This window comes from Chiloscyllium punctatum, chromosome 36, assembly GCF_047496795.1.
Source record: "Chiloscyllium punctatum isolate Juve2018m chromosome 36, sChiPun1.3, whole genome shotgun sequence".
NCBI lineage: Eukaryota > Metazoa > Chordata > Chondrichthyes > Orectolobiformes > Hemiscylliidae > Chiloscyllium > Chiloscyllium punctatum.
This window is the reverse complement of record NC_092774.1, coordinates 305,621-320,801: the sequence shown is the minus strand read 5'-3', so window position 1 is coordinate 320,801 and position 15,181 is coordinate 305,621.

The window sequence follows — 15,181 nt, the reverse complement described above, 5'->3', positions numbered from 1 at the left end:
AAGAACGAAACAATAAATGGATTCTGCGTGAGTAAAGGGGAATCTGGGAGAATTCAGGAGAAAGTGGTTGAGGAACCTGTTAGCTATGTTCGATAAAAAGCGAACTGGAGTGGCCGAATATCCTGACTTGGCACCAAAATCGCTTAGTCTATTCGTTTATGGATTCATCACTAATAGTCTTAACTGGATCAACGCAGTCAAAAGCATAATCCCTTCATCTTTTCTCTAATAATCACTGGAATATTTTCAATGCAACCTCTTATAGAAAAAACATTCAATGCACAGATTGCAGTGGGTCAATGGAACATTACTCAACTTCAATATAATTGCAATGACATGCTAGAAACAAACATTTATCCTAATATCAGACAAACATTTTTGGAAGCATTGTGTTCAATTACTTAATTCTCAATATCCACAATTAGGTCTAAGTATGTGAGAAGGTGAATAGATTGCTTTCAGTCTCCACACAAACAAAAACATGTCCAAAAAAATGTGCAGGTTACGTGAATTGGCCATGCTAAATTGCCCGTAGTGTTTGGTGAAGTGATAAATGTGGGGGAATGGGTCGGGGTGGGTTGTGCTTCGGCGGGTTGGTGTGGACTTGTTGGGCCGAAGAGCCTGTTTCCATACTGTAAGTAATCTAATCTTTTTTTTTAAGAAAACCTCTTTGTGTGTGATTCGCTTTTAAGTGTTCTTAATTCGGTGACACAATGTGTATTTGTTGAATCTATTAAATGCCATTTCCGCATTTTTGCTTATGGTTATATGCCATTCTTTGAGAATGCTTCAATTCATTACTTTTCAGTATTATTTCGTTTGGAAGCATAGTCAATCATTTCAAATATGATCATGTAATATTCCTTCTTACTTGTAGCACCATGATCCTAAGATGAAGATCGAAGTCTCCAGTTGTAACATAAATTCTATGGACTTTGTGATTTGACTCGGTCCTCATCAGCACTACCTTTCTCACAGTATCAGTGAAGTAACCATGTAAATGTTAGAATTCTCTTTTGATTATTCTTTTACACTGGTTCAAGTGGGCAATTGATGATTATTTGAATACAAGTTGTATTCAGAGACACTGGCAAAGGCAGGCGAATCAGCATCAGGTATTCGAATTTGTGCTGACAAATTGGGCCAACCGACTTCTGGTTGCACTGATGCTACTTTGGTGACTGTCCATATTAATTCGTTAAGTATCCTTCCGTGATGAGTTATGTGTAACTGACAGTAATGACTATGATTATATTGTTGTTAAGTGAATCGGCGAATGGACTGATTAGTCACAGGTTCAGATACCTGATAGATTCAGTTTGGAATCAGGGTCTAATTGGAAATTGACATTCTGTTCGTATTTAATTATAAATATCTGGAATGTTCTTCTTGCCGCAATTAAGGACAATGACAATTATAAAACAACAAATATGTCTGTCAATAAACACAGACAAAGGCACATTCCCTATGATCGCTGCTTTCACACGACGATAATGATTTAAAAACTAGTTATGTTCAATTTGGTCACGTCTCATTGAAGACTGGAAATTAAAGGGAAGCTGAACTTATCCAGTTATGAGTCACTGCGGGATCGGAAATGCATACAGTACCGGCTTCATGTTTCTTAGACGGCTTCTTGCCACGGGAAATGTCCTCAATTTCTTCATAAATTCCTTGGTACAAACCAAGATTGGAGTCTTTGCCACGCGTGTGACGGTCTGTGGAAGGAGGGATAGGCAGGTCAGCATTAGGAGCTGGACTCACACAACAATCGGGACTTTATTTCTGGAGCAATGTTGGAACAAAACACTAATAGTTCGTGAAATTCAGGGAAGACAAAGGCTTCGCACAGGACTGTCAGATTATTGAGGGTCGCACCAATTTGGACAAGCAAGTGAACAGGCCATGATTAATAGTCATTTCTCATCGGTATACAAAAACTTTTGATCTTGATCAGTGAGTGTGAAATGTTGCTTTTTGGGATGTATATGGTCCATTGTGTTCGAATCACGAATGGCCCCTTCTAGATGCAAATACTTATTCAAAAAATTCTCAGCTCACAGTGTGAGGTATGATGGTGACAGTCGTAACTGAAACTGCTTAACATAATGAAAGGGAAAAATGTTCCTTTTTTTATTTCTCGACAAAAGAAAAAAGACTTGATGACTGTGAGGCAGTTACACATCAATGTTCAAGATGACAGAGCTGAAAAAACGCATAGAATGCTGCGATGTTTTTCGAATTTGAATATTGTAACGAGACAATTGTCTAGTTGTTAACATTAGTTGAATACAAAAACGTGAGACACATGAAATATGGAGAAGCTTATTGTCATTTATAGCCAGAAAATAAGTTTACACCTTTGATAGCTGGAAGCAACCTGAATTTAAGATGACGTAAAACATGCGGAAACTAAAGTGTTATATAATTTGTCGAAGCAAATTCCTGCAAATGCTGCAATCTGGAGTGAGAACAGCAAATTCTGCAGATCACACTGGTCAGACATCATCCATGGAGAGACAGTAAGCTAGATGACTCTTCAGCAGAGCTGCATGGACATTTTCTGACCCGTTGTGAACTCCAGCATTTGTCCTTTTCAATATGTTGCAAAACCTGTGTTGATCGCCATCGCCACCCTGTGGAAGACAAATTCTTGAAATCAGTGTCAAATGTGAACAGGTGTCTCAAGGTCACCCAGCCAAATGATGACTGAGAAGTGCATTTAATCCTTTCGCTGATCTTGAATTCTGGCATCAGCAACATGAAAGTGAGGAACTGTAAAGAAAACCTAACTGAGGAATAACTAATTAGTGGCAGAGGGCCAACGTTTCAATAAAATTAAAGGCACACTGTTATAGTTAATAACTTCTTCTGGAGTGCCATGCGCAGATTAATTAAAGAAAGGAGATATTCGATCTTTACGTTTCTTGCTCGTTGATAATGATTTGTGACAAAATTTGTGTTGTAGGTTAATTCTGTTGCTCTCTACAGGTATTGAGGGACCAATGTATGTTTAACGCATTTCTGATTTGCTTTTAAGTCCTATTTACAGTAGTTTAGTGTTCTTTTTTTGTATCAATTTAAATGAGGCGTTTCAAGAGGAAAGAAAAAACCAGAAACGGCCTCACACTCATCACCATCAAAGCGAAGTGATGGAAAAAGTGCAACAGCAATCTACAACTCCGTCACAGCATGGAAAAAGAGCAGAGGTGCAGTGTTAGCTCGGTCGGGAAATGTGAGGCTCACCTTTCATTTGAAATTTTCTCTGCATTACAACGAGCATTACAACGATTAAATCACAGATTAACAGGAATCCCAAGGTTAAGCAGATGACGACTGGTATGGAAATAGATGTACTTGCCTGTCCTTCAAGAAAAGATTACAGAAATATTTAGCTGAGTTACCATCTGCTTTGTATAACTGTATTGAGTCCACACATCAGAAAACACTGAGCTAACAGTTAACATTGCGAAAATGCCATGAGTATTAATGCCATTAGGCATAAACTTTACAACACAAATAGTAATCACATTATCAATCATAAATACCAGCAGGTGGAGGCGAAGGGGATGTCAGCAACAAATCGGGTCCTGTAAAGACATGTTCAAATATTCGTGATATTGATATTTTATTCAGGAGAACAAAAGCCAGCACTAGATTGCAAAATTAATGATGAGCGATTGGAGAAAAGTTAGCATCATGCTTACCAGAACAGATCACATGGGCAAATTCCTTGTGATTGCACTCGCTTTGCATTGATTCCAGGGAGAGACAGTCGTATAGGGAGGATTCGCTTCCCTTACACTTCACATCATTCTGCCAGGTAACACCTTTAACCTGAGAAACAGTAGGCCCTCCTCTGGCCGATACGGCAAAGCCACATCCCAGCTGTCTGCAGACAACATTGGCATCAGTTGTATCCCAGGAATCACCACACAACGCCCCCCAACCTTTACCGCACAGGATTTCCACTCTCCCAGAACAGTTGCTGCTTCCTCCAACCAGGCTCACGCTGTGTTGCGAATCTGTGATAAAGAACTGGTTATTACTGAAAGCATGACAAAGCAGAAACGCCATTCCGAGGGTTGACCCATTCATGAGGACCCACCTGATTGCTGATGGCAGGAATTTGAATTGAGGGACTGCTCCTTTGTTACATTGGTCTCTGTAAAGAGGAGAAACATGTGGACTATATTGCAACTCGGTGTTTGAAATGTCATCTGAAATTTGGGATTTGTTGTGTTACCTGAACAAACGACACCAGCGTCTTCCCTGTGGTCACAGTTGTGTTGACCCCACGGATTTCTCTTACATTGCCACAGGGTTGGCTCGTGTGACAGGCACTCCACGTCATCGAGCCAAATAGGTCCCGTTCCTGCTCCGAATAACTGAGTGTAATAATCAATGGACTGGAGAGCACCGCACTGCAACTGTTTACAAATCACTTCTCCATCGTGGAAGTCCAGACTTTCCGAGCACACCGTCCCCCAGGCCTCATTGTAGAACACTTCCACTCTCCCCTCACACCGATGCTTTCCATTCACCAGCCGCATCTCCTTGTGTTCTGTTTACATAATACCAGATAGCCATATTGACAGATGTTTATGTCATCCGTACGGAACAATGACTGTCCTCTAATATACAACTCAAGTTCATAAATTAACATAGTACACGAGGAAACCTATTATACGTTTGGATGAAGTTCAAGACACATAAACTGGAAGCAAGGCAGAAGATGCATTGTTCATGGAATTTGAAAAGACGTTTAACAACGTGCTCGTAGAATCTTGAAACGATTGATTATGCAAAATTGTGGAGATAAGAAATTGACAGTAAACCGAAAGTCTGTGGCCGAAATAGGTTGTCAGATTTAGCATTGCTGCCTCACAGCACCAGAGACCCGGATTCAATTCCCACCTCAGGCGACTCTCTGTGTGGAGTTTGCACATTCTCCCTATGTCTGCGTGGGTTTCCTCCGGGTTTTCCGGTTTCTTCCCACAATCCAAAGATGTGCAGATTAGGTGAATTGGCCATGCTAAATTGAGCATAGTGTTAGGTGAAGTGGGAAATGTAGGGGATTGGGTCTGAGTGGATTGCACTTCGGCGGGTCAGTGTGGACTTGTTGGGCCTGTTTCCACACTAAGTAATCTATGTGAAAAAGTTGTCCTTTGGGTTCCTTTTATATCTTTCCCCCTCACCCTAAACTGGACTTCCTAACCCCAGGGAAAATCCCATCCATGCCGTCATGATTTGAAAAATCCTTTATAAGGTCACTCTTCATCCTCCAACGCTTCAGAGAAAGCAGTCGGAAACTATTATACCCCTCTCTATAGCTCATTATTTCAACTTTGGCAACTTCCTTGTTAATCTTTTCTGAACTCCTTCAACCTCTACACATCCTATCATAAGTAGGAGATCAAAATTAAATGCAATAATCCAAACGTGGCCGAACCAATGTCATGTGCAGTCGCAATATGGCTTCCCAACTCTTATAGTCAATGCACTGACCAAATAAAGGAATTCATACCAACATCTTCCTCTCTATCCTATCTGCGACTTTATTTTCAAGGAACTGTGAACCCATACTCTAAGGTTCTTCGTTTAGCAACACTCCCCAGGATCTTACCATAAACTGTGTAAGTCATGTCTGATTTGTTTTTCCAAAATACAGAACCTTAATTTATCTAAATTAAAATCCATCTGCCAATCTGCAGCCCATTGACAAATCTAATCAAGATCCCATTGTAACCTTCGGTAACCTGCTCTGCTGTCCACTACAACTCAATTTTGGTGTCATCTGCAAACATGCTAACTATACCTGTTATGTACATGTCCAAACCATTTTTGTAAATGACACAAGGCAGTGGACATAGCACCGATCCTTATGGCATATCGCTTGTCACAGGCCTCCAATTTGAAAAGCAACACTCCACCACAACCTTCGAGCCTTCGAGTTTTCTACCTTCGAGCCAGTTCTGCATCCAAATGGCTAGTTCTCGTTGTACTTTATGAGATCTAACCTGGCTAACCAACCACCCATGGGAAACCTTGTTCAACACCTTACATAAATCGATAAAGATCACGTCTACCGTTTTTCCCTCAGCAATCCTCTTTGCTACTTCTTCAACAAACTCAATCAATTTCGTGAGACATCAGTTACCATGCACTAAGTCATGCTAACTATCCCTAATGAATTCTTGCCTTTCCAAATATATATAAAACCCGTTCCTCTGGATTCCCTCCAACATCTTTCCGAGTACCAACATCAGGCTCACCGGTCTCTAGTTCCTTGGATTTTCCTTACCACCTTTCTTAAATAGTGGCACCACGGTGGCCAACCTCCAGTCTTCCAGCACCTCACCTGTGACTGTCAATGATATAAAATTTCTCAGCAAGGGGTCCAGCAATCACATCCCTAGCTTCTCACAGAGTTCTCGGGTACACCTGATCAGGTCTTGGTGATTTCTCCATTTTTATATGATTCAAAACATTCAGTTTCTCCTCCATTTCTCCACATCATCCATCATCCAATGTCATCATCCATTTCTCCATATTCTTTCTCTTTCATGTCCTTCTCCACAGTAAACACTGAACTCGGTGCAGCATAGGCATTCAATTGGCGGCTCTGCTGTAAATACTCCCTAATTCACTGTGCAATCATTCACATGAAGCTTTGTTGATGACATTGTATGTCACGAACAACATTGACAGTGTTCTCACCTGAGCACATTATTCTGACGTCCTCTTTATGAGAACAGTCGTCTTGCTGACCGAATGGTGCTGAAGGGCATTCCCAGAGAAATGATTCGTTTCCAGAACAGTTCACATCTTTCAACCAAACTGGCCCTGAGCCAGGTCCGCAGGAGGAAGGAAGTGCCCTTTCCAGTGCACCTCCACAATCCAGTTGTTTGCACACCACTTCAGCGTCTCTCACATCCCAAGAGTCATCACAAACTGATCCCCATGTCCCTTTGTAGTAAATTTCCAATCGACCAGCACAACGGGTTCCTCCATCTGACAGCCTTAATTGGATATGTTCTGTTAGACAATAACACAGATGATTATAATTTCAATACTCATTTCCTGCTTCGTTCAATGCAGCGTAGTATACTGAATCAGGTAAAGCGAGCTGAACGTTTTCTTGTGAGATGGAATAAAACCCTAAAACAGAATATCTGACAACATTAATATTTAATCAATCATTTATCTGTGAAGCATCTTCTCACCTGAACAGAGGATGCCTACGGCACCGCTATCAGTGACAGACGAGTTCAAAGGGTTGGAGATGCTGCAATCCCGGAGCTGTGATTCCTGTCCATGACACTGGATACTGTTCACCCACGGACGTTCATCACTCACCCTGTAGTTTGAAGTGTTATGCGTTTCTAAGGCATAACCGCATCCCAGCTGTCTGCACACAACGTGAGCTGCATTCAGATCCCACAGGGTGTTCTGCACTCTGCCCCAGCTTCCGTTGTAGTAAACCTCAAGTTGGCCATCACAGCGGTTTCTCCCATTCACCAGTCTTGGTGACCAACTTTCATCTGAAACATGATATTAATTTAGAACAGTCATTAAACTGCATACGGTACATTCGAGAAATACCAATCAAAGGAAAATTTATGAAGTTTAAAAATCATTGCTTGTGGCGTCTCCAACGGTTTTGCAGAAAGTTGCAGTTATTGTCATCACCTTTCCTTTCCAAACAACTGGGAAAGGTCTGGAGAAGCAGGTCCTGTTATTCTGAAGGGATGGGGAAATGAAATGGCCAGTGAAAGTTCCAGTGTGGTTGTTGAGAAGTGATGCAATGAAATTCAGAAGCAGGGAATTGAAATACCCCCTGATTATTCCCAACATATCACTGCAGACTGGCTATATTTTACCACAGGAAACATTAGTGAGAATTCCACGTAATGCTCTCAACTTCTTTGTTTTTGTCATGTCTGTTCTGATGTTGCAAACTTCCCCCAAAATGCTGCAATGTGTCAGAGCATTTGTCGCTCGGATTCCCTCACCACGTCAGAAGCGGTTATAGAATGTGCTCGAGGAATCCAGTGAGTCTGGAAACATCTTTGGGGAGAGACATTTGATGTTGAAGGATGGTCTAGATACATGCAAAGATGACGATAATTGATTGTCGTCTCAGATGGTATTTGTGAAAGCTTCAGAATTTCGGAAAAAGTGTGGATTTAAGGCACGTTAAGGTCGAAAAAATCGCTGTCATACCACAGACAATCGTTGTGCCAAATAAAACATAGCACTTTGTTTAATAAAACGATGCAATGTGAGGTTTAGAAAGATTGTCTTTTATTTTTACATTTCGGAATGGCCACTGATGGTGTTCAAAATAAGTGAATAATCTCGGCAGGAAATGTATTCTAAGTAACGGTGACATGGAAACCAACATCAATTGTCCAAAAAACCCAACTGGATAATCATTTTCCTTCAGGGAGGACATCTGCCAGACTTACCAGACACACCCGAGCAGATGACATTGGCGACATTTCCCTTGGAACAGTTGAAACTCTCCCCCTGTGAGATTGGACAGTCCCACAATCGTCTCGCGTTTCCATGGCAATTGTACTTATCCGTCCACACCGTTCCGGCTCCCCTCCCAAATCGATCATCTCTGGGGATCGACCTGACAGTCCCACATTGAAGGTGCGCACAGGCTACTCTGGCGGTTCGTGAGTCAAAGTGATCACCACACAGCGTTCCCCACTGTTCTCCATGCAGGACCTGGACTCGCCCAGAGCACCTGTTCTCCCCACCAACCATACCGGGGTCCATGGTTTCCTGTTTGTAGTGAATAAAAATACAGATGTTTGCAAATTACTGTTATGCCAGGCACTGGTGCAAGATAAAATCGAGAAAATAAACAGTACCTTATCCATCATAGTTCAGTAGATGGACATCACACATACAATTTCTTCAAATTTGCGTTTGCTTCATTAACCTGCTTGTAACAGTCACAGCGAAAGGATCTTCCTAAAACAGTGGTTATGATGTATTATGGAGGATCCTGGATAGTGTAAGAATTGAGAATGCATAGGCGTACTTGTAGCAGTCTATGGTTATGTCGCATCTGTGCTATATTTGGTCACATTTGCTCACGATGGGAGATTGCCATTCGGTGTGATTCAGTGAAGGTTAAGTCGCCAAAGCTCTAATTATCATGTGGCCTCACTCTCTTTAGAGAGAACAGACGGAGAGTGATTTAAACTGATGGTCAACACTCGACAGGTGAGGGGCGTGCAGATTAAGACATCCATGGCAAACTCAGACTGTGGGGTAATGCAACGGTGCTGTTGGCATCACGTGGCATCTCAACCCAGCCATTCGGCCAACTGAGCTGAGCAATGCTCGTGAGGGATGCTGCAGTACAGTGTGAATAGAATGGCAAAGGTATCAATATTTAGTTTATGAAGAAAATTTCATGAAATGTTGGCAACAAGAGAATTTATTAGCTTGACGTAATTGAGATGTGTATAATGTTGAAAGGCATTTTGTGGAATCAGATGCAGAACATCCAGCGCATCAGATGCTGGTTCTAATATGCAACAGCTCCAGTTCGATATTTATTCTCCAATCGAGCCCACTGTCATCTTTCCTCACAATCCAGATATATCACCCTAAACCTATGTTCCCTTATGCTTCTTGTGTTCCTTATTTTCACATCAAACAATTAAACTTATTGGTGAAAGGTAAGTAACTCAAATGTGTAAAAACATCAGATAATCAGGAAAAGGGGCTCCTTGAACATTACATGTCAATAACAAGCCAAGCGTTTGTGGTTTTTGTAAAATGGAACATGGACTTCGCCAACTCTGCATTAAGATGCAAATTAACATTTTAAAACTACCACAAATATTAATTTGTTTAATGACAGATTCTCGTTTGAAACATTCCAACACACGATGTTGGTTTGGTGTCCTGCCAACATCATTTATGTTTACCCCAAATTCCTGCCCCTCAGGTGGTCCAACAGAATGCGACGTTCAGCCTACAGATGTACTATACAAAGTGATTCAGCCAGTCATCATACCAGACATTGATGTGTTCAAACCTTTATTATTGGAGGTATCGATTTTAGTAGGGAATGCAACGGATAGCAGAACGGATAGGCAAATGGCAGGTGGAATGTCATGCAAAGAATTATGAGGGTCTACATTTTGGCATCCAGGAAAATGATGTGAAACATATATTCAGTGGCTTTCAATTTTTCACTATGAGATTTTGCTTGGGAAGAAAAGTCTCAGGTTTCAAATGCTGAAATATTTGCTGCTTATACAATATTTGGCAGAGTAATAAGCAATGCAACTTAAATCTGAACATGAAAATAGAGTTAAATAGTGCAGAAGCAGAGTAGTTATGGTGATTGTTGCTCAGTTGTCTTTCGGTTGATAGAAAAAAAACCTCGTGTACAATTATGTGCAACACATAGTTCACAAAGTTCGTCATGGTCCTTGAGGAGGTGCACGATTCTCGAATAGGCAACTATTTTCAACAATGGTTTGTCGAGCCACGTGTAGCTTTCATTGAAGTAATGGAGGTGGTGCGGATAGACACATGGGTAATATGACTTGCTTGAACAAGGCAAGTGAAGAAAAAGAAATTAATCACGTTAGCTGATGGCCAGAAGGATGGTGGACATCAATGATAAGATCTATGGCAGGACGTGCAGTGTGTATTGGAATCATACTGATTCGGACAAATAGATAAAAACAATGACTGCAGATGCTGGAAACCAGAGTCTAGATTAGAGTGGTGCTGGAAAAGCACAACAGTTCAGGCAGCATCCGAGGAGCAGGAAAATCGACGTTTCGGGCAAAAGCTCTTCATCAGGAATAGCAACTGAACAGTGCTGTCAAAAACATATTAAGCAAAAATATATTAAGCAATTTTTATTTAAAAATTAAGCAAAGTAAATTCAAACCAACGTGAAAGGCGATGCAACGGAAAGTATCGGCTCCAGACCCAATGTTAGGTTCAGAATACGACGGTGGAACAAATGATCATGATAATACATGTCAGGCGACGATGTATTGTGAACTGGAAATTCTTGCTGAAGAATCTCTTGCAAAGAGTGGTGTTTAATTGTTTGAGAATTTGGAAACGTTCTTTGGTAACATTATTGGGGTCAGGAAGGCATACTGGCTTGACATGAATTTAGTTTTTCGATATTTCAGATAATATACTTAAGTTAACTTGTGCTCACCATAACCCTAATGACCTACCTTTAGACAAACCAGACAATAAAATATGCTGAGTGCAGACAGTTTGCAAATCTGACGAAATCTCTTTTCCCATGCAAATGTATACATTTAAGAACATCTTCATTTCCGATTGCTGTGCGCACATGTCACAACATTGCACCTAATGCGTGGCTACTTTGGAAACCTCAAGGATAAGTTTAAATTTGACACTCTAAGAGCAATGCCAGAATTCCCAGCGCCATCACTTTCACCAACATTAAAGTGAAAAGTTTGGGGTTTTTTCCGTTAAGTCTGAACTCACCAGAACACGTCAGAGTGACATTGTTGTATCCACTGCAATCGTGGTGAGTTGTTGAAGACCGAGGGCAATTCCCCAGTTGAGTCTCGTTGCCCGTACATTCAAAAACCTTCGAACCCATGAGCACAGTACTGCCTCCAGAATGAGCAAAGCTTGACACAGACACGGCCACTCCACAATGAAGCTGTGCACAGACCACATTGGCGTTCTTCAAATCCCAGTCAAGACCACACACCGTTTTCCAGGTGTGATCGAACTGGACCTCCAGTCTGCCGAAGCATTCAGAATTTTGAGGTACTAGCATAACTTGCTCTGAAACAAAAAAAACTGAATCATAACAAATCACAAGAACAACAACTGATATTATTGACCGACGATTATTCATTTGATTAATGAGAGATTCGCATGTGAAACATTCCAACACACTGCATTGGTTTGGTGCCCTGTCGACATCATTAACGTTCACTCCCATATTCCTGACCCTCAGCTGGTCCAACAGAAAGCGACTCTCAGCCTACAGCTAAACAATAAAAAGTTATTCAGCCAGCCAACACAATGTCGAATCTCATTGTACATTGGGTTGTAAATGTGATACCTCCAGCAGTTCATCTCTCTCAATGTGGCCTCAAGTGACATCACTTTGGACATCTGCCCTGCCCCTTCAACGGAATGTAAACAGTAACAGTACTCACCTCTGACATTACCTTCAAATATTCACACTTTGTACAATGATACTGAATAAACCAATGATTCGTTTATTACAGCATGAACAATTAATGCACACTTGTGGTTCTATTATCATATCCCTTTCTTGGTCCAGACAGTGCTGGGTTCTGATGCAACGACACTGAAACAAGAGCAGATTTCTACCTGAACAGATGACACCAGCATCATCATTGTGTGGTTTGTTGTAGCGTTTCAATTTCCATGATGTACAGTCCAGCAGAGCGTGCTCAGTCCCATTGCACCAAAAATTCCCGATCACAACGGGTCCGGTTCCTGGTCCAAAGTGAGACCCACGTGGAGCAGAGATCGCGGTCCCACAGTCCAGCTCCCGACAAACCACAGTGGCATCCCGCAGGTCCCAGTTAACACCACGCACAGTCCCCCATTGTCCCTTGTAGTGAATTTCCACTCGGCCAGCGCAAGGACTGACCCCGTTCTCAAGTCTCAGACTCCTCGTCTCTGCAAAGTACAGAAATAGCAATTAAGGTTTACAGTGGTTAAACATGAAAACTCCTAACACAGTCCAGATTCACTGATCACCATGCGATGGGCTATGAGGGGGTGGTACAAATGCGCTCTGTCACAATTAAGTCAGAAACCGAACTGTATTTGGTGAAAGAGAACGGGACGTTTTAATAAGGGGTACACCGTCACAGAGAGGAAGTGTTAGAGAAATGTTTGCACAGAAACAGTTAATCTAAATTGGCCAACGTGAAAAGGTACTTATTCTTCATTCATGGGATATGGGTTTCACTGCCTAGGTCAGCATTTGTTACCTGTTCTGTGTCGCCTCCTTGAGAAAATGGTGGGGGTGACCTGCCTTCACAAATTGCTGCAGTCCAGTTGCTGTAGTTAGAGTCACAATGTCCTAAGAGAGGGAATTCTAGGATTTGGGCCCAGCAATATATTTCCAAGAGAGCATGGTGTGTGGTTTAATAGGGGGACTTGTAGTTGCTAGTTATCCCAAGTATCTGCTGCCCTTTGTCCTTCTAGATAGAAGTGATCGGGTGTTTAGCAGGTGCTGACTCAGGAACTTTGTTGAATTTCTGCTTTGCCTCTTGTAGATGGTGCACACTGCTTTGAGTGAACAATGATGGTGGAGGGAGTGGACGGGGTGCCAGTAAAACCAGCTAATTTTTCCTGGATAGCATTGAGATTTTTGTGATTTGTTGAAGATGCATCTATCTCGACGAGTGTTCAGAAAAAAATATCAACTTCAGGAAAACTGAGAAGGGCGGGGTTAGGAAAGGTTTGCTTTCCATCGTGCTCAGCAATGACTGGCGAGAAAAGAAGAAGAACTTGTTTTGGGAAAATCAGAAAATGAAACCGTAATTTCGCTATCACAGCCAGGAATATTGTGATTTGGAGACGCGGGTGTTGGACTGAGGTGTACAAAGTTAAAAATCACACAACACCAGGTTATTGTCTAACAGGTTTAATTGGAAGCAGCACCTGATGAAGGAGAGACGCTCCGGAAGCAAGTGTACTTCCAATTAAACCTGTTGGAATATAACCTGGTGTTGTGTGCTTTTTATCTAGGAATATTGCGCGATGTGTGGTCACGTGAGATTGATGTCTCTGCTCAATAGTGTGTGAAATGATTTAAATGTGTCTCCAACAACAACGCTGAACTTTCACACTCTTCCCCAATCATTGTCTCTATATATGAGGACAACAGCGTGAGTGGAAGATTACTGCTAATACTCTCGTCCTCGGGCATCCTGGACATGAAGACCTTTGGGAGTAATGCATCCCTCTTCGTACTGAACTGATGGACCCGAATAAAGGGATGCTATTCCATATGATAATGACATGCAATTACCTGTGCTACTGGTCTGAGTGTCGTCAGGTCTTCCTGAAATATAGGAATATGAATAATGTGTCAGGAAGCAATTTTTTAAAAATACCAATAATGTGATGGTAACAATTGTTGTTAATTTGAGAAATATATGATATATGGAATTGTGAAATCATAATTTCAAGCAATAAACATAAAGCCAGAAATGCAATTTCTGCAGCAAACATGCAGGGCCAGTTATCTCCCTTAATGTAACCGAATTGATTACGTACAGGCAGGCTCACTGCCAACCCGATGAACTGGGACCTTGGTGAGCCTCGAAGTGATCCATGTGCTGACAGTGTGTGCTATCGACTTACTCAACGTCGTTATGATCCCTGTACAGAGCATTAGTATTTCCGAATGACCAAACCAAGGCACCTCCAACAAAAGGTTGGAGGAGTTCAAGATTTTGACTCGAGCAACAAGACTGAAATAAACAACAATTCACATTGACTATTCGCAAATAAACCAGAAAGTCGGTTTTCTTTTCCAAATGTTGCATATGTCAACTTAAAGATTATATTTTATTCTGTTGCCTGCCTAACTCGTAGCAATAAGTGTCATTCATGAATAACGTCTAATAGAAATTCTCTATTTCCTCAAATCCAATACATGCGGTTTTACCATGGATCAATAGACACAGTTCAATATGTAACTGATTACAAACAATTCCAGTGGTCAAAACAAACCAAGAAGGTCAATCTGTCCAAGGATCCGATGCTACCTCTTTTAACATACTGCTTAACTAACTTCATCTCCTTTCCTCGATGCCCTCGAATTGTCGCTCTGAGTATGCGCTACTCAAGTTGAATTGCAATGGGGACAGGATGGTGACGAATCCGCAATGCACTTTTTAAAAAATCAAACGTTTACTGAGCTTGCCCTGTTAATTATGTTCATTGGTAATAACTTCGACTTCTTTCATAAGTCAATGCAGGGATCGAAACATCTTTTAAATTTAAATTTAGTTAAAATTTCTCCAATTGTGTGACAGACTTTGATGATTTTTTGACTTCCTGCAAACTCTTCCCCATGCAAATGATAACTATTCTCTAAACGTCGAATTGCTTGTTTTCAATCTCCGATTAATTTTAACTATGC